Raw genomic sequence first — 20,735 nt, forward strand, 5'->3', positions numbered from 1 at the left:
TTGACTGTGTACCTGCAGCAAATGAAATGTCACTTGGCCATAGGCAAATATGACATGTGCAGAGCTCCATACATCTTCCTTCTTTTTGCAAGTACTCCTCAATATTTTGTAATTTTTGAAACTTTTTTCTGCAACTTCCTATTAACAGGTCATACTTTACATAAGCAGTTGTGTAACACAGGCTATTTTCTGTTATTATCAAGCAGGTTGATTTGGGTCCATGGCTGCAAATATTTATCTTCCATTGACTGTGTACTTGCACAAAATGTAACATCACTTACACCATAGTTAATGATGAGAGGTTCTGAGCTTGATATATCTTCCTTCTTTTGGTAAGTACTCCTCATTATTTGTAATTTTTAATACTTTTTTATACAACTTCAAATAAAAATATCATACTTTCTTATAAGTAAGGAAGGAGCCTCTGTGAGAGCATTCAGTAGCAATATCACCAGATTATAGGATGCTGGCATTCCCTGGAAATGTTATCAGTAACAATAACAACCAATTCTTTCACCACCGGAAACCTTGGAAGAAGGTATCAAATAGTCACTTCTCAGAGCCAGTCCTGATGACTGTAGGCCTAAACGTCAAGGGAACTACAAACAACAATCAAGATATCATATTGGACCTCTGTCAGACTCATAAATGGGATGTGTTACACATTCAAGAAACCCACAAAGCTGCAGAAGCAAAAACACATGAAATACAAGGAATGCGACTAGCTGTGGAAGCACCACATCCTAACCACGGCAGTGCCATATTTGTTAGAGCTGAGATGATAGTGACTTATGCTGTAAAATCTACAGCCAAAGATATCAAAACACTGACAGCTGAAATTGGAAACCTTGCAGTAACATCCGTGTATAAATCTCCAGGAAAAAAAATTTGCTTTCACCCTGCTAGAATACTTCACAAACCAAAACACCAAATTAATTGTAGGAGATTTTAACTGCCACAGCACCAATTGGGGATATAGTGAAACAGACAAAAATGGACCCTTGTTGCAGGAATAGGTGGAAACAGGAAACCTTAGTATCTTCTATGTTCCAAAACTTGCCCCCTCGTTCACAAGTAAAATATGGAAACATGGATATAACGCCAATAACTGCATTATCAGATCAAACATAAAAGACTGCTGTACTGAAGTAGTATATTAACCTGTACCTCGAACACAGCATAGACCAGTAGGGATACAGGTGTATACAGCAGTCACTACAGTATCATTTCACAGGAGATTTAATTTTAAAAAGGCCTATTGGAAAACTTTCACAGAGAGTAAACCTCACCACAACCCCACAGAAATACCAGGCCTTCATGTGAATGCTACAGAGAATCTCTAGACAACATATACCATGAGGATGCTGACAGCAGTACATCCCAGGTCTCTCACATGATGCCAGGCATCTCCTAGTCAAGTATGAGGAATTATATTTAAAGGACGCCTTTAATCAAGAAACAATAGCATGTGGTACAGCTTTGATGGAAATGCTAAGTGAAGCTCAGCAAAATAGGTGGATGGGGACTCTGGAGAGGATGGATATGACACACAGTAGCCAAATAGCCTGGAATCCTATTTCCAAAACTTGATGGAGACCCAAATGGTCCCAAACAGTCTGCCACGGTAACACCTAATCAAGTGGCTCATCAACTGCTCCTTAATGGAAAGACTAACACAAAACAACAGAAAGTAAATATTAACAGGACTTTAGAATCAGAAACTAATAGGTTTTTAACACCCTTTACAATGAAGGAATTGAACAAGGGTGTCAGTAATATGAAAAGCGGCAAAGCAAATGGGGTGAAAGACATGCATGGAGCAGATCAAACACTTTAGACTGGACACAAAGAATTGAATCCTGTGACTTTTCAGTCAATGTCGTGAAACATATAAGATCCCCAAGATGTGGGGGAAGGCAAGGATAGTGGCACTCTTGAAACCCTGGAAAGCAGCTGATTCACCAAAGAACTATTGCCCAACATTTCTCCTGTGCCGTCTTTACAAACTGTATGAAAGACTTATTTTAAATCATATGACAGACTCTATTGAGATGAAACTTATTCCTCAACAAGCTCGTTTTAGAGCTGGAAATCATGTAGTAGCCAAATTATGTGCTTAACAGAACACATAGAGGAAGGATATGGAAATAAAAAGATAACAGGGCTAGCCCTGGTTGACCTTAGCTCTGCATATGATACAATTAACCACAGGCTGCTGCTCCAGAGGCTCTATAATGAACTAAGAGACTATCAGTGTGTTAAGATTATCGAGTCCCTATTACGAATTGGACTGTTTTATGTTGTCCTCAATAGGAAATAGAGCAGATGGAGAAACCAGAAAAATGGTCTAGGTCAAGGAAGCGTTTTGGTGCCCTCCCTATTTAATCTGTACACCAGCAGCAAACTGATGCCTGAGCATACAAATTATTTTCTGTATGTGGATGACGTGGCAATTACAGCACAGTGGAGGACCTATGAGGATGTAGAACAGAAGCAGGAGAATGCTCTTAAAGAAATGTCAAAGTGTTATAAAAACAACTTTCTTAAGCCAAACCGATCCAGAACACAAGTCAGCATCTTCCACCTTCAATCCTGCCAAGCTAACCCTAAACTTAACATCACTTGGAATAATACCACACTGGAGCATACCGACAAACCAACTTACCTGGGCATGGTGCTTGATAGATCCCTTGACATACAGTTACCATTGCAAAAAGAGGCAACAAAAGGTAACTGCCAGAAATAATAATCTGTGGAAACTATCTAATAGCAAATGGGGTTCTAAACCTTCCATATTAAGAATCACCACAAAAGCCTTATGCTTCTCTACAGCCTAATATGCCTGCCCAGTGTGGTCCAGATCAACCCGTGCAAAGAAGATCAACATAAGTCTTAACGAAACATGTCGATTAACAATGGGATGCATGAAACCTACTTCCCTACCAAAAATATATATAGCTGCTGAGTTTGTGAATCACAACTCTCAGAGAATATCACATGAATTCACAGAGAGGCTCAGACAAACTATTGACAGCCAGCATTCCCTTTTATGACAGTGAGTGTAAACACAGGTGATTGAAATCCCGTAAAAGGTTCTTAGCCACGATAATAGAAGAACCACCATATGATTACCCACCTGCACATGCTGTGCCCAGCAAATTCAGACAAACTGGAAGGCATGGAGGACATTGAACCAAATGTGGACAGGGATGGCCCCAGTGAAGACAAATATGAGTAGGGGTCTTGGGACCACAGACAATAAATGAGACTGTCCTGCTGTGCAGGATATGGAGCATCTGCTCACCTGCCCAAACTGCTCTTACAGGTGCAAACCCAATGATTTATGGCTGGACAAGAAAGAAGCCTTGGAAAATGGACCTATACTAGGCTGAAAGATTATGATCTGGTTTCCGCACATGTAAAAGTAAAGTAAGCATAAGCAGTTGTGTAACACAGCCTACTTTCTGTTTTTACCCAGCAGGTTGATTTGGGTCTATGGCTGCCAATACAGGGTGATTATAATTAAAGTTGAACTTTCAAACCTCTGTAGAAATAACACCATTGGTCAGAATGATGTCAAATTGTAACGGAATATTATCGAAGAACGGGGAAAACATATGGCAGAAATAAAAAAATAGTTACAAAATGTAGCTCTAGATGGCCCTGAAGGCATCATAATTTAATAGTGATCAGCTACAAATGACAAAAGAATCATACAGCAATGCCTAAGGTGTACGTTTGACATTAAACAAACTGTACTACTCAGTGTACTTGGGTGTACGTTTGACATTAAACAAACTGTACTACTCAGTGTACTTGGGTGTACAATTGTGATACTGTTAGTTATGTAAGCCCATCTACCACGGCAAGATTATATCACATCAGATGGGAAAAATCGGTTTTAATTTTGCTGAGGCCAAAAACCACATAAAAAGCATCACGCACATCAGTTTTTTAATTGTCCTGAGGTCAAAAACTGCATAAAAAGCATCAATCAAAATCAAATCAGATTATTAATTTCCATGTGACTGGCACAACACGTTTAGTATGCTGCCCACCATTTTCTGCAAAAAGTTGAAATCCAGAAACAGCATGTTCCACAACTGATCAAAGTGTGTTGCACAATGTGTGCCTTCAATGCAGCTAAGTTTTCAATTAGAACACTGAACGCAACCTGTTTCAGATAGCACCACAGCCAGAACTCACACGGATTAAGATCAGGTGATCGGAATGGGCAGGCTGGAGGGAAACGGCAGTTGATAATTATAGCATTTACAAAATGGCACTTCAGCACCTGCTTAACTGGGTTTGCAATGTGCGGAGGTGAGCCATCTTGCATAAAAATGATCCCATCCACATATCCACGCTGTTGGAGAGCTGGAATGACGTGATTGTACAAAAGACACTCAAAAGTGCTTACCAGTGACCGTACAGGTAACAGGACTGGAAGCATCTGTCTCTTCAAAAAAGTACGGCCCTGTGATAAATGATGCCGTAAACCCGCACCACACAATGACCTTTTCAGGGTGAAGTGGTACTGGTTGATTTGTGTGTGGATTTTTCGTTGCCCATATTCGACAATTCTGTGTATTGACATATACTGTCAGATGGAAGTTGGCTTCATCTGTCCGCAAAACCTTCCATGGACAATCATTGTGCACCTCCATATCAGCAAGAAATTCTAAAGCAAAAGTCTAGAGGAAGCAACTCGTGCACATGGGTAAATTTGATTGTATAGCAAAGAAGGTTGTTTGGTAGGATTTTACGTACCTTGCTCACGGGTATGTCCAATGTTCGGGAAATTGTCTGTGCACTACACATTTGCACACCACCACGTGTCTCCTCCTGCATTGTTGTGGCCACTGCTTCCACAATGTTGAATCAATTCATGTCGTCCCTCTACCAGATTGCACACCAAAAGAATCCATCTTTTTGAATTTTCAAATCATTTTCTCCAGACCCATGGCAGTCATAGGATGAACGACTTTTTCCAAACCCTTCAGTGCCCGGAACTTCTGCAGAGTGACGTGTGCACAGTCATAATTCTTATAATACAGCTTTACAAGCAAAGTGCGATCCTGCATTGAGACAGTCATGGTAAAAGTCACAGATGCGAAAGGAGGAATAGCCATGTACCAGGCCTGTTTATACCTATTCCAATGAGTCTTGTGCATGACAGGTGTTTTCATTTACATATTATGACACATTCAGTGCCATCTGTTGATCAATTTTCACACTTTTTTTCTTCTGCCATACATTTTCCTGCTTCTCCAATAATATTGCATTGCAATTTGATGTAATTCTGACCAGTGGTGTTATTTCTTCAGCATTTTGAAAGTTTAACTTTAATTATAATCACCCTGTACTTCTGGGCTTGTGTGGCAATACTTCTTTATGTTTGTAATAGCTACAAGTATGATTGGATAACTGGACTGAATTTTCTGGCTAAGCCAACATCAATCTGGAATGGCATTCTGTTTGGGTCTTACTGCCAGAAAAACTGAAATGTCGCAAGACACCTTCCTAGACCAAGGGGCCCTGAATTCAGGGATAAAATATGAGGGGTACAGGAAAGGTAGTCTGTTTAGACATAGAAGCAGATTTACCAGTTATGCACAGTTCATACTCGAACCACTGGTGGAAAATGAAGAACAAGACAAGGCACATTGTTGTGTTCACCATATTTCATCATATGAGAGAAGGTTGATAGGAGCTGGGTAATACCCTACGGCATGGATAATTTTGGTTAAATGGAAGTGGAGTTATCACGAGGTGCACTGCTAGCCACTGTGGAAGAGTTGGAGGAAGAAAAGTTGGATACAGATTTCAACATAAAATGCTCTAAGCCAGGACAGGTTGCCAGTTTAGCTGCACCACAGGAAAAGATGTCACATTTGCAAGTATGTGATAGGGAGGGAATGGAAAAGGTATTTGTGGAATATGCAAAATTATTTAACCCTCATGGGCCACTGCCAACTACTCTAATAATGCAATGTAGGATTCCCATGTGGAATGAACCATCAGTGTACAGGAAACTTTACTGAGTTGCACATCACCTACAAGAAGTGATTGACAAATTTATAAATCTACAAATTCATGATGGGATAATAGACCAGAGACCATACCATGGAGGGGGAGAGGGGTTGCCACTAGTAATTACATGAAAGGAAAGCTCAGATTGGAGAAAATAATTTAGATTCTGTTATGACTATTGGTTTTCTGAGCTATGTAGATCGGAGTATCCTTGAAACACATCCTTTGCTCTCTCATTCCACCTGGCCTCAATCTCCACTAACCAACTGCACTCACACTCTCAACCCAATAGTCTTGCTTTCCTAAACCAATTAACTCAGCCATGTAACATCATTCTCTCCATTGTCCCTTTGCCACATTCCTAGCCCATGCACCTAACACCTCTCCCTCTCACACAACTGCTACCTCTGTCCAAACCATCAGGGACCCATCCCAAAGTCTTCCCCTGAATACCTGCTTATTTCTCTCTTTACCCACCTGATCCCACACAACTCATCATTCCAATCTATCTGCTGAATTGCACTCCCACAATTGTGTGTTTGACATATTCCACTTCCAGGCCTCCATGATAATGAAAGATGTTGGTGAGGTTTAGTATCAAGTAAGTGGTGGGACATCCCATTGTGGGAAATATTATTACAATATGTGCAAATGGGAAAACATCTTGAACCCATCACATCTACAAGATGGGATGGCAAATGAGCATCTCCACCTGCTGTGTGGGGCCACTTGTTCATTGGCATCATGGTTTGATGGTGTTTGGAAGACAAGGAGAAACAGGAAAAAGGTCATAGCCTCAGTGGACATCATCAGAAATGGCAGTAAAACTGGCTTGTTTGGAGAAAACTGCTTGTCTTGATCTTGTCCAAGTTACATCACTTTAGAAACATCTGTCAAGTCAATTTTTATATGATGATGTTTTTGTAAGAGGAAGTATGAATACAGAAGCTTTAAAAGTTCAATCGTTCACGTCATTCAAGTAGCTTGGAAGACAATTAGGTATTTTTGAGCACCCATCCACACACAAAGAGTCAAAGTCCAGTGAAGACTGTTGCAACACAGTTGTGTGGAACTGACTAGCAGGGTCACTTCAGCGAACATCAATAACAGTGAAAGTGAGAAATTATATATATATATATATATATATATATATATATATATATATATATATATATATATATGTGTGTGTGTGTGTGTGTGTGTGTGTGTGTGTGTGTGTGTGTGTGTGTGTGTGTGTGTGTGTGTGTGTGTATGTGTGTGTGTGTGTGTGTCTCAGTGCATCTGTGCACTCATGTGATGACTAAGCTCTTGTAACTATCAGGTTAATTACACACATATACTACAGCATCTGGGAATAGTTAACTTTATCCTTGAACAAATGTCAGAGATGAAAAATAGTAGGAGAAAGCAAAAGCCAGAATATATGAAAGAGTTTATTGAACATTTTCTTTGTGATAGATCTGCATGTATTCTAACAGATGTGGAACAGTCAGCAGAGTGGTAATTTTCATATTTCTAAGGCAAACATAATTTTTCTGTTTTCATTGTGATACAATCTGGCCAGGAAAGAAAAAAGTTATTTATTAAACTATGACTATAAAATAAAAATGGAAATTACCGTTGCTCTGAAAAATTAAAACTATTGTGCTTCATCATTTAGGTAATGGACAAAACACGTTCTTCCATTTAGAGGTGATAAAATGATATCATGAAAATCTGGGGTGAAAGAAATGGAGAAGAAATGGAATGCAAAAGATGTAGGACGGAAAAAATGACTTCCAGCCACACATGGCATTGTGGCAATGCAACAGCGAGATCTGAAGATTTATGCTGGACTGGGACTCAAATCTGGAAGCTCTACTTCTCTATAAAGGTTCCATAATTGGGAATTGATTCTGTTATTGTTGTTACTGTTACTTCTTTTTTTCCTGACTTCTCTAGGGTCTACTTATAATTAGGTTTTATAGTTACTGTTATTAGTGTTTCACCACCAAGCTTTATATTAAAATGACTATAATCAAGGTCTGCTGATACGGAAGAGAGGACTTCCTGTGTTTGCTAAACTTCTGTTTCTGCCATAGTTAAAGTTACTTTCTTTGGAATAATTTTCATTAGTCAAACTATTAATTACAAATACACAGCCCTTACAGATCCTATTAATCTTTAGATGGCAAGTTTCTAAATTTTAACCACATTTGTGTGATGATAAATATTTGTGTAAAGAATGACTGATACCAAGAGACAAACTGAATTTAACATTTGAGTATATACACAGGTGTATAAAGATGCCACAATAGAAATTTCACAAGTGAAGCTGTTGAATATTGCTATGTCTCAAGATCCAGCAGAATTACTAAATGCCTTTGAACCAGCACGTAGGGCTAGTACATGCGCAGCTGGTGCAGGATAGGACTATACAGCAGAAGCGGCATGGAGTTGGTTGATGTCATAATGGTAGGCCCCTGGAAGGCTTAAGGCTTGCAGCAATTGCACTTTAAAAATGTGGACAAATCGTCCTGGCAGACCATTTGAATTTTGACTGGAAGGGCGTGTGGTAAGACGTTTCATTTCATTCTGGTTGCAAAACCTTTTGAAATCAGCTGCTGCAAACTGGGGACTGTTCTTGGTCATCAGAGTGTGGGCACATGCTCTGCTGTGAAGATCCACTCCAAGACCCCTACTATGACTGCTGTTGTTTACTGTTGTAGGTGAACGACATACGGGTAGTGAGAAAGAGCCTGAGACAATTAACCACACTGACCCACAGTAACCACAGTAAGGGTGCATTGAGTCAGTATAAATTTGGTCCCACAGCTGCATTAGCACTGACCACAGTGAGAATGACTGTATGAAAAAGTTGCTGTGCCTGGCAAATGACACAGTGTTGCACCAGCTGTGCAACACTGTCATCCATAAAAGCCCAATGGACATAGCGGCATCCCACTTGCTTCTTCCTGGAAATCATCCATTGGATGATACATGAATGGAAGCAAACAAGGTTGATCATCTTCCATAAGGAACACCACAACTTAACTTTGAACCTGAGGTTGGTGCTGCCGATTGGTAGTTAACTTTCCTGAGAAATATTGGAAAGCATTATGTGGTTTTAGTCACAGGCATATTCTGATCCATTGGAACAACTGTTGGAGCTCAAAAAAGTTGAATATGTTCCTCTTTAAAAGCCTGTCAGAAAAGTACAGCAGCAGCTGCTTCAGTCCTCAGTCACCAAAAATTTAAGCATGCTACCATATTCGTGCTCTTTTGACATACAACACTCCAAATCCTTTTATTGAGTCTCTTTTTGTAGTTAAGCCATCATACTCAGCATCTTTGTCTCAGGGTCATTGTCTCTCTCCCACTGTCTCCTTTTTCTTCCATTGATTTACACTCTATTAACTCACTGTTAGAGCAAAACGTCCCTCAAACAAATGTATCACCTATAAATGATGTTGCACTAAATACAGTGATGTTACCTCCAACCACAGAGAATGAAGTCGGTAAAAAAATTCAAAACCTAAAAAATAAAAAGTCAGTAAGCTTAGATGAAGTACCAGTGTGTGTACTGAAACAATGCATCGGGATTATACAGGCCCCTTAACAAATATAATAAATGAATCTTTCACTTCAGGGACATTTTCAGAGCAGTTAAAACAAGCAAGAATTGTTCCTTTGCTTAAGAAAGGTAATGCAGAAGACATAGAAAATTGCCAGCCCATTTCCCTGCTGTCAGCATTCTCAAAAATAATAGAAGCAGTTATGAAAGACAGATTAATGAATTACCTGAATAAATACAATCTTTTAAGCGAATTGCAATTTGTTTTCCAAAGTGGCAAAAATATGGAGTCAGCCATAGTAGAATTTACAAAAGTTGCACTTGATGCTCTTGATAAAGATGAGTGTGTGACAGGCATATTTTTGGATCTTTCTAAGGCTTTTGATACAGTCGACCACAAGATTCTATAAAATAAATTAGAAGCTTTAGGAATAAGAGGGGTAGCTAATGACTGGTTTTGATCATAACTAACAGATAGGGTGCAAAGAGTAGAGGTATTACTTCAAATAGATCTAAACATTTAGTAAAACACTTATCAGAATCATAATACATTAATATAGGGATTCTGCAAGCTATAATATTAGGACCAATACTGTTCCTGATATGCACCAATGACTTTCCCAGTAGTGTTATTCATGGTGAAAAAATCCTCTTCGCTGATGACAGCAATATTATAGTCACTGAAAAAACAAGAGAACTCCTTGCCGAGAAAGCAAATGAAACTGATTGGTCAATAAGTAATAAAGTGACATTGAACATAAAGAAGACTAATGCCATGAATTTCAGTTTGAAGAGGAAAAAAGACAATGTTAAACTAAATGTAGATGTCACCTCCATAGACTGTGTAACAAATACAAAATTTCTAGGAATGAATATTGATTCTCAGTTGAAGTGGTATGAACGCACGAAGGTACTTGCAAACATAATGACATCAGCATGTTATGCCCTTAGAATCCTATCATCAGTGTGTAACATGCAGTGTCTTTTAGTTACATATTATTCATATGTACACTCAATTCTTAGCTACGGCATTCTTTTTTCTGGCACAAATGCACAAAATATGAACACAATTTTCAAACTCCAGAAATGAGCCATAAGAATAATAACCAAAATTCTAGTCGAGCTCATTGTAAAGATCTGTTCAGAACACTGGGGATTTTAACTGCTCCATGTGAATACATTTATCAGTCATCTGTACACATAAAAAATGACATTGGTAATTACTGCACAAACAGCTCTGTCAATGACTATGAAACAAGAGATGGACTCAATTTACATTTACCAACATAAAATAAGCTTAAAACTCAAAACAGCATTTTCTACCAAGGAATAAAACTGTACAATAAATTACCAAAAGAGATTAAAGAAATTGCAAGAATACACTTATTTAAAAAGGCAGCTAAAAAGTACCTGTTATGCAATACATTTTATACATTGAAGGATTACTTAGTTACAACAGAGTAGGGGTTTGATGAAAAATGTTACACAAATAAATAATAATAATAATGATTATAAAATATCCACCATTCCACATAACACCTTCACTTTATGTTTTTTTCCTTCTTTTTTTTTTCCTTTCTAGAAATAATTACTCCCAAGCTATGCATGGCACGATAATAACACCTCTTCCTCTTTTTGAGCTCAACATCTCACTCATTATGGAGGGATGCTGACTCAGTTTTTCAGGATAGCAAATGAGAAGTTGCAGTACAGAAAATGGGCCAGAGATCAAAAAATGGTTCAAATGGCTCTGAGCACTATGGGACTCAACTGCTGAGGTTATTAGTCCCCTAGAACTTAGAACTAGTTAAACCTAACTAACCTAAGGACATCACAAACATCCATGCCCGAGGCAGGATTCGAACCTGCGACCGTAGCGGTCTTGCGGTTCCAGACTGCAGCGCCTTTAACCGCACGGCCACTTCGGCCGGCGGCCAGAGATCGCCAGTGTTTGTGTGTGTGTGTGTGTGTAGTGAGTGAAATGTTATGAAACAATGTGTGTATTGGGTGTGCAGTGACTAATAGTGAGATATGAGTGAACACTGTGGCATTACATTATTTAATAAGTTACTTGTGAAAAAAGTATTGTATACCAGGAGTAAATCCAATGATTGTCTCTAACTAGAAGTCTGTAATTATATGTGTACACGAATTAAGCTTATTTTAAATTGATCTAAATTTGTAAATACTTTGACATGCCCTATATCCTTGTAAACAGGGATCTACGGATGAATAAAGCTACTACTACTACTACTACTACTAGTACTACTACTGCCACTGTCTCCTCTCTCACTTACATTGTCTCCTTTTTGGCTTTCTTTTCCTCTGCCATTGACTCCACTATACCTCAGCTCAGTGGGTCCAACTTATTATTTTTTCGGTGCAAAAAGTGTGTCCTCCCCTGTAATTATGTGTTAAAGTTCGCCGATCTGGGAGGGCCCAGGATCCTCCCCCCCCCCCCCCCCCTCCCCCAAGCCTATGTATGGTCTCCACTCATCTGTATTTTCATTGCCACAATCTACTCTTTCTTTTGCCACCATCGACCGCTTTTTCTCTTACAGTGCCATTATCTCTCAGTGACCATCAGTGTATTCTTTCTCTTTCGCTCCCACTGCCATTGTCTTCCTCTGTCTCTCTTTCCCGTTCAGTGCCACTTTCTCTCTCCCACCGTCACTGCCTCCGTTCTTTCTCTCCTACTGGCACTGTCTCCTCTGTCTGTTTACTACTCTCTTTCAGTGTAAAAAAGAACAAATATGTTCGCATACCAAAATTTTTTTACGAGGAAGATGGAATGAGGATTGAGTCCGCTCGTTCCCCAGATTTCTGTCAGTCTTTTAAAGAGTAACATGTTCGCATTTTTCCGCTGGTTTCCTTATTTTACCCTCTACAGCAGGGTGTGTTGCTTATATAAAATGAGGTCTACAGGTTAGCAAAGTTTTGTCAGTTTATTTATATACTTTGAAACATTTATACATTTTGACACATATAAACAACAAATAAGTACACATAGTATAAGCTCAACGCAAAATTGTTTGTTTTGTATTTTTTCTGGATACTTTGCTCATCGATTTTCGTTCATCGAAAAAGCCTGGGCCTCGCAGGGTTGCCGCGAGGTATAGGATGCCTTGCCACGCTTCGCGCGGCTCCCTCCGTCGTAGGTTCGAGTCCTCCCTACGGCATGAGTGTGTATGTTGTCCTCAGCGTAAGTCAGTTGAAGTTAGATTAGGTAATGTGTAAGCCTAGGGACCGATGATCTCAACAATTTGGTCCCACAGGAACTTACGACGAATTTCCAAATTTTACAAAAAGCCTGGCGTATGGTTTGTAGTTATCTTAAAAGAGTTATCACAAAAAAATTTAATGAAATTTCAGTCTTTCCAGTTTTACATTATTTTTGGCATTCATTTTAAGTTCTTTTCGGGCATGTTAAGAAACTTTGTAGCCCATTTTTGTTACTGCAGTATCACTTAGGCCATATTTGTGTAGGTATGAAGTGGTCATTCTACAGAAACAGCAGCGCGTCATAAAATTCTGTTGGCAAAAAAATGGCGTCTAAAACGTAGTTTGGTGACCTCAGAATCCTTGCAGGGCCTTGAAACCGTTGTTGTGTGTTCACAGAACTGTATTTATGCCTCAGAGCAGACACTACGCACATATCTGACGTGCATAAGTGCTGTATACTTGAAGGATCTGATAAGGTTCTCTGGGGACACCGTCTTACGAACGGATGGTAAAAATTTCGACGCTTTGCCATGAACAGAAATTATAGAAGTTACCTTCCCACAAGAGGTAATTTTGGTATCCAAAATTAGTGGTTTTTCTAGTAGACTATAACTTAATAACGGATATAGATTTTCGAAAAAGGCAAAATGGCGATTCTAGAAGAATGCCTAAAGAATGTACAGTTGAGCCATTTGCTACGGTTAATTATTTAGGCAACTGCAGCTACAAGACCCATTTTTGCCGTTTCCTTTGTAGGTATGGTAAATTGGAACTTCTGGATCTCGGTAGCGAATAACAATTACAAAAAAAAGTTTTGAAGTTCGCCGAGAATATCATCTTAAGAATATGTCGTAAAAATTTCGAAGATCTGTCATGAACACAAATTACAGAAGTGGCCATCCCTACAGCTGGTACTTTTCATACCCAAGAATCATGGTTTTTCGTGCTTTTCTTAGGAACCGCCCACGAACAAACCGTGCTTCTACAAGCTGCCTCAAGTCCACCCTGTTGTTGTTGTTGATGATGCTGTGGTCTTCAATCCTGAGACTGGTTTGATGCAGCTCTCCATGCTACTCTATCCTGTGCAAGCTTCTTCATCTCCCAGTACTTACTGCAACCTACATCCTTCTGAATCTGCTTAGTGTATTCATCTCTTGGTCTCCCTCTACGAATTTTACCCTCCACGCTGGCCTCCAATGCTAAATTTGAGATCCCTTGATGCCTCAGAACATGTCCTACCAACTGATCCCTTCTTTATGTCAAGTTGTGCCACAAACTCCTCCTCAATTCTATTCAATACCTCCTCGTTAGTTATGGAATCTACCCATCTAATCTTCAGCATTCTTCTGCAGCACCACATTTCGAAAGCTTCTATTGTCTTCTTGTCTAAACTATTTATCGTCCATGTTTCACTTCCATATATGGCTACACTCCATACAAATAATTTCAGAAACAACTACCTGACGCTTAATTTATACTCGATGTTAACAAATTTCTCTTCTTCAGAAACACTTTCCTTGCCATTGCCAGTCTACATTTTATATCCTCTCTACTTTGACCATCATGTTATTTTTCTGCCCAAATAGCAAACTCCTTTACTACTTTAAGTGTCTCATTTCCTAATCTAATTCCTCAGCATCACCCGATTTAATTCGACTACATTCCATTATCTTCGTTTTGCTTTTGTTGATGTTCATCTTATATCCTCCCTTCAAGACATTGTCCATTCCGTTCAACTGCTCTTCCAAGTCCTTTGTTGTCTCTGACAGAATGACAATGTCATCGGCGAACCTCAAAGTTTTTATTTCTTCTCCATTTATTTTATTACCTACTCCGAATTTTTCGTTTGTTTCCTTTACTGCTTACTCAATATACATATTAAATAACATCGGGGATAGGATACAACCCTGTCTCACTCCCTTCCCAACCACTGCTTCTCTTTCATGCCCCTCGACTCTTATAATTGCCATCTGGTTTCCGTACAAATTGTAAATAGCCTTTCGCTCCCTGTTTTTACCCCTGCCACCTTCAGAATTTGAAAGAGAGTATTCCAGTCAACATTGTCAAAAGCTTTCTCTAAGTCTACAAATGCTAGAAATGTAGGTTTGCCTTTCCTTGAGATAAGTCGTAGAGTCAGTATTGCCTCACGTGTTCCAATATTTTTACGGAATCCAAACTGATCTTCCCCGAGGTCGGCTTCTACCAGTTTTTCCATTCGTCTGTAAAGAATTCACGTTAGTATTTTGCAACTGTGACTTATTAAACTGATAATTCGGTAATTTTCACATCTGTTAACACCTGCTTTCTTTGGAATTGGAATTATTATATTCTTCTTGAAGTCTGAGGGTATTCCGCCTGTCTCATACATCTTGCTCAGCAGATGGTAGAGTTTTGTCAGGACTGGCTTTCCCAAGGTCGTCAGTAGTTCTAATGGAATGTTGTCCACTCCTGGGGCCTTGTTTCGACTCAGGTCTTTCAGTGCTCTGTCAAACTCTTCACGCAGTATCGTATCTCCTATTTCATCTTCATCTACATCCTCTTCCATCTCCATAATATTGTCCTCAGGTCCACACTAGAACACATGTAATGCAGAAGAACCAACCGCTTTGCTCAATTTACTCAGACTGGAGGAAGTATGTAATGTTTAAATTTCGAGCTAGTACTGTAGGATAGTTACAGTGTAATAAATAAAAAAAAAATAAAAGTGAGCCTGTTCTTCCGATAGTTGTACAAATGGTCGCTTGGCCAAGGGCTATCCGAAACCCCTTTCCTGTGTGATCAATAGAACCCGAGATATGTCCACTTGAAAAGTCACATTTTCGTGTGCAGCTTTTTTGAACCGGATCGATAGCCTGTACATGCTCTGTAATGGATAGAAAACCCTTTTCTCTGAGGATATAATTTAATATGCGACCGCTGGTTGAAAGAAGGCACAACTGGAAAAATTACATATTTTGTGCAAATTTTCGTCCGTTATATGACCAGTGACCACAAAGTCGTCGAGATGATTCAAAGGATACGGAATGTTTAAATTAGTCTGTCCAAGAAACGTCTTTATGCAGGGGGCGCCGTCTGCGTCAAAAAGCAACCTATTAAATTGAAACAGTCCGAACATTGTGTTCAAAACTAGTGTCATCCGTGAGGCAATTGAAAATATGCTTGTGCTAGATCAATCCTTGAAGCTAGTTGTCTCTTGAAAGTTTAGGAAAGGGCTCATCTAGACGAGGTAATGCATCAGAATGTCTGCTGGAGCATTAATGGTTGCTTAAGGTTTCCACATAACCGGAGGGAGCCCAGACTTCCTGACGGCCACCAATGAGGAAGCCCACTGACTGGGAAGCACGAAACAAACGTTGTTGTTGTTCTAGTCTGTCTAGTTGAGTCTTAACCTCATCCATTATGACCAACGGAATCGGGAGGGCTTTGCAAAATCTTGGGTTTGCTGTCGGATTTAGGAAAATGTGGGTTTAATGTCAACCGCATTCCCCAAACCTGCTTCAAACTAAAACTGTCAGGGAAAAAATTATATTTTGTTCCAAATAAGGGAATACGTTTGAACTCAAAATAAATGCTAGAATTCTATTGCAAATGAGGGTGAGCAATGCAGAGCAGAAACTTTATTTATTTATTTTGTTTTATTTTATTTATTTATTTATTCTTTTTTTTTTTTTTGCTATAGGGCAATGCAGTGAAGCATCACTAATAGTGGAGCTAATGCAAACGAAAATTTTGTAGAGAGACTGACAAGGACTCTGTTATGCACTGAGTCCTCGTGGGATGCTGGTTGTTTCCACCCTTTATCAGTGCCACTAGTACTGATTCTTGTCACCTTATGACTGCATTCCTTAAGATTTCTTTGGGAAGAAACGTCTCACAACTGAATTCAGCAGTTTGCAATTTTGTTTACATATTGTTGATGTCGTTAACAAGTGTTTGGACATAAATTTTTGGCCACTCTTAGCCTTGAAATACAATTATTTCTTTTTGTTTTGGGGCGGATCCTGTGAAAAGTTTATCCTATTGCAGTTACTGAATGTTTTTTGTATTGCTCTTATAGTTGACAAATGCAGTTCAATAAAAATCTACCTTTCAATGATTTTGTGCTTTGCTTTGTACTTACTATGCAGCAGTAAATTTTTTAAAGAAGTTGTCAGATATTGTCTGAATATCATTGACAAGCTTTACTCTCCAGTTTACCAAAATGATCTACCTCAGGGCAGCATACTTGCCCCAGTATTTTTAAACACTTATACCACTGACCAATCTCTACCGAACGACACCAGAAACTTCTTATCTATGTTTACATCTACACTTAGAAAACCACTGCAAAGTCAATGGCAGAGGGTTTACCTCATTGTACCATGTGTTAGTGCTTCTCATTCCATTCACCTATGCAGGGTGTCCCTCCTAAGAGTTGAGGGGCGCATTTGCTACGGTGTTTCGACAAACATTTGCAATTTCGTTTTGGCGATGTTTAGCTGGAGTCAGCCCAAACAAATACTCCTCGGCACGCCTTCAATGCGACATCCAGTGTCGACAGAAAGTGCCTTTTTGTTTTGTGTAGCAAATGAAGTTCTCTTTAAAGAAGCAGTTCATGTGCTCATTGATAGAGTGGTCTCAAATTAGTCTATTAGTTTTCTCGACATGTACTAAAAGGGACAGTAAAACACGAAGAAGAACCAGTACTACAACTGGGGTGAAATTAACAACGTTCGACCATGGGTCCCTTCTTGTTCTTTATATATATGAATAACCTTCCTTCTTACATGAAACAAGATGCTGAACTGACACTGTTTGCTAATGATACAAGCATAATTATTAATCCAGTAAAAGAAAGTCGGATGGAAAATGATACAAATAATGTTTTGAAAAAGTTATTAATTGGTTTTCTGCGAATGGGCTTGCTCTGAACTTTGAAAAATCACAGTACATCTAATTTTCTGCTGCAAAAAGTATAATTCCCTCAATAAACATAACACATCAAAAGAAGTCAGTAGCCAGGGTTAGAGTATACTAAGTTTTTCGTGTACATACAGATGAGAATCTTAATTGGAAAATTCATATTTTGGATCTCCTAAAGCGACTAGGTCAACAACTTTTGCAATCAGAATAATTGCCAATTTGAGGATGTATAAATTAGTAAGCTAACATACTTTGCATACTTCCACTCTATGATGTCATACGGAATAATATTCTGGGGCAACTCAACACTTAGGCAAAATGTATTCACTGTTCAAAAGAGAGTAGTTAGAATAATATGTGGGGTTCATAGTCGCACATCTTGTAGACATCTGTTTAAAAGGTTAGGAATTCTTACAACTGCTTCACAGTACATTTACTTAGTAGTGAAATTTTTTCTCAACATCATGGACCAGTTTAAAATCAACAGCGACATTCATGATTACAGTACCAGAAAAAAGAAAGACCTACACTATCCTTTACTTAACCTATCTTTTGCACAGAAATGGGTGAAATATGCTGCTATAAAACTTTTTGATAAATTACCAGATGAAACAAAATGTGTGACAGACAGCAGTAATAGGATCATAAACAAATTGAAATCATACGTCCTTGACAACTCCTTCTATACCATAGATGAATTCTTGAATATGAGTAAATAAATCGGGAGATATAATATATGCATTTTGTGCCGTATAAGGGAATGGGATAGATAGTAGAAATATTTAGGTATAACACTATAATGTAAAAAAAACCTTGTTTCCTGTGCATTTGACACATTCCACATCATAACGGTTTTTCCGTGCAATTGATCAATGGAACTCGTAACGAACAGCACCGGCCTTGCTCTCACTGACTGCTACCGCCACGCAACAGTGCTCTTCAGTCGTTACTAGAGCACTGGTTATTGTCTCTGTTAGTACATATCGCTGACGTAAATGTCGTACTAGACTAATTTGGGACCGTTCTGTCGAATGGGCACGTAAAATACCGCTTTAAAAATAATTTCGCTTGCAACAGGAAACAAACAGACGCTTCCCGTCGACATTGGATGTCGCATGAAAGATGTGATAAGCAGTGTTTGTTTAGGCTGACTCCAACCACACATTACAAAAACGAAATTACAAATATCTGCCAAAACACCAGAGAAAATGCACCTGATGACTCTTAGGATGGCACCCTGTGCAGCCTGAGAAGAATGATTCATTAAATTCGCTTGTGCATTCTATGGTAAGTTCATTGTTGTCTTCAAATTTCCCATGGAAGGGATGCATAGAGAGTTTGGGTGCATTCCTTGACTCCTCACTTAATTTTGGTTCTCCGAACTTAATATGTAGGCTTTTGTGGCACAGCTGGTATCTTCAAGTGTGTACCAGTTCGGGTTTTTCAATATTTAACTGGCAGTGTCAGGCGATCTGTGACCAGTCATGCCACCCTAATTTATATACGTTTAATATAAGCAGCTGGTTTTATTTCGTGTAGGTCGCAGACACGAAAACAATATTCTAAGATGAGATAAACAACTGTGTCAAGCAGTCTCCTTCGTAGACTGACTGCATTTCTGTGTCCTGCCAGTGAAGTAAAGTCTGCTGCCTGCTTCACCTATGTCTGAGGCAATACCACAGCCATTCACTATCCAGAGAAATTAACACACACAGGTATAAATATATGCTGATGACCAAGCTGTATCCCACTAGGGCAGTTGGTTGAGGATGTTGAAAGTTGAGAATTGCTCTTTGAAATTCACTTATTGTAATAAATTTGAGTTTACAAGTGTTAAAGACTGTCTCGTATTTAATAACGTGTTTTCTACCGTATGTTGATATTAATTTGCGTCTGGTGGTGGTGGTGGTGGTTAGTGTTTAACGTCCCGTCGACAACGAGGTCATTAGAGGCGGAGCGCAAGCTCGGGTTAGGGAAGGATTTGGAAGGAAATGGGCCGTGCCCTTTCAAAGGAACCATCCCGGCATTTGCCTGAAACGATTTAGGGAAATCACGGAAAACCTAAATCAGGATGGCGGGAGACGGGATTGAACCGTCGTCCTCCCGAATGCGAGTCCAGTGTGCTAACCACTGCGCCACCTCGCTCGGTAATTTGCGTCTGGGTTGGTTGTCATACAGAGCAGTGTTGTCTAGTAGTCTCTTTTGTATAGTGAAACGACTGCACCCAAAAAAGCTAGGGGACCTGCAAGATAGATACGTTATATGAGCTGCATGCAGATCAAGGGGACTGAAATTCGAGTCGTTCACGTTCTTTTGAGCATGACAGTTCATTTCACGTAGGGACTGAGAAGACAAGACAGGAGAAACTAGGGATCGTGCGGAAGCATATAGGCAGTAGTTTTTCCGTCTCTCAGTTTGAGAGTGGAACAGGAAAGTGAGCGACTAAGAGTGGTTCAAGGAAGCCTCTTCCAGACACAGTGTGGTGGCTTGTGGAGTACTTAAGCAGATATAGGCTAAATGTATATAAATGTTACGTAAACCAAAAGAACAGGCATGTGAATAGATGTGTGTTGACCACGAACAGCAAGGCTTGGAAAGAGAACAGAAAGAAGAAATAACTGGAACTAAAAATTGCTCATAATAACCAGTAAGACAAAACCCAGCAGGATATATGAAGAAGTGATCGAAACATTAATGAATGCATCGAAATTCTGAAATTTAAATTGCCGGCCAGGGTGGCCGAGCGGTTCTAGGCGCTTCAGTCTGGAACCGCGCGACCGCTACGGTCGCAGGTTCGAATCCTGCCTCGGTAATGGATGTGTGTGATGTCCTTAGATTAGTTAGGTTTAAGTAGTTCTAAGTTATAGGGGACTGATGACCACAGATGTTAAGTGCTATAGTGCTCAGAGCCATTTGAACCATATTTTGCAATTAAAATTAGAGGTAGAGCAAGAAATTACTAAAAATATTAAGTATTTCACTGGCAGCTTTCAAAAGAAAATGAGAATCTTTAAAAGAAGAAAGA

General features: G+C 39.3%; 1 non-coding gene across 1 annotated transcript; it reads right to left on the bottom strand.

Moving 5' to 3' along the window:
- Positions 1-19,782: 19,782 nt before the first annotated feature.
- On the bottom strand, positions 19,783-19,855 carry Trnaa-cgc (transfer RNA alanine (anticodon CGC)). Its single transcript has one exon. It is a non-coding gene; the product is annotated as a tRNA-Ala (tRNA).
- Positions 19,856-20,735: the final 880 nt, after the last annotated feature.

This window comes from Schistocerca nitens, chromosome 4 (assembly GCF_023898315.1).
Source record: "Schistocerca nitens isolate TAMUIC-IGC-003100 chromosome 4, iqSchNite1.1, whole genome shotgun sequence".
In the NCBI taxonomy this organism is placed as follows: Eukaryota; Metazoa; Arthropoda; class Insecta; order Orthoptera; family Acrididae; genus Schistocerca; species Schistocerca nitens.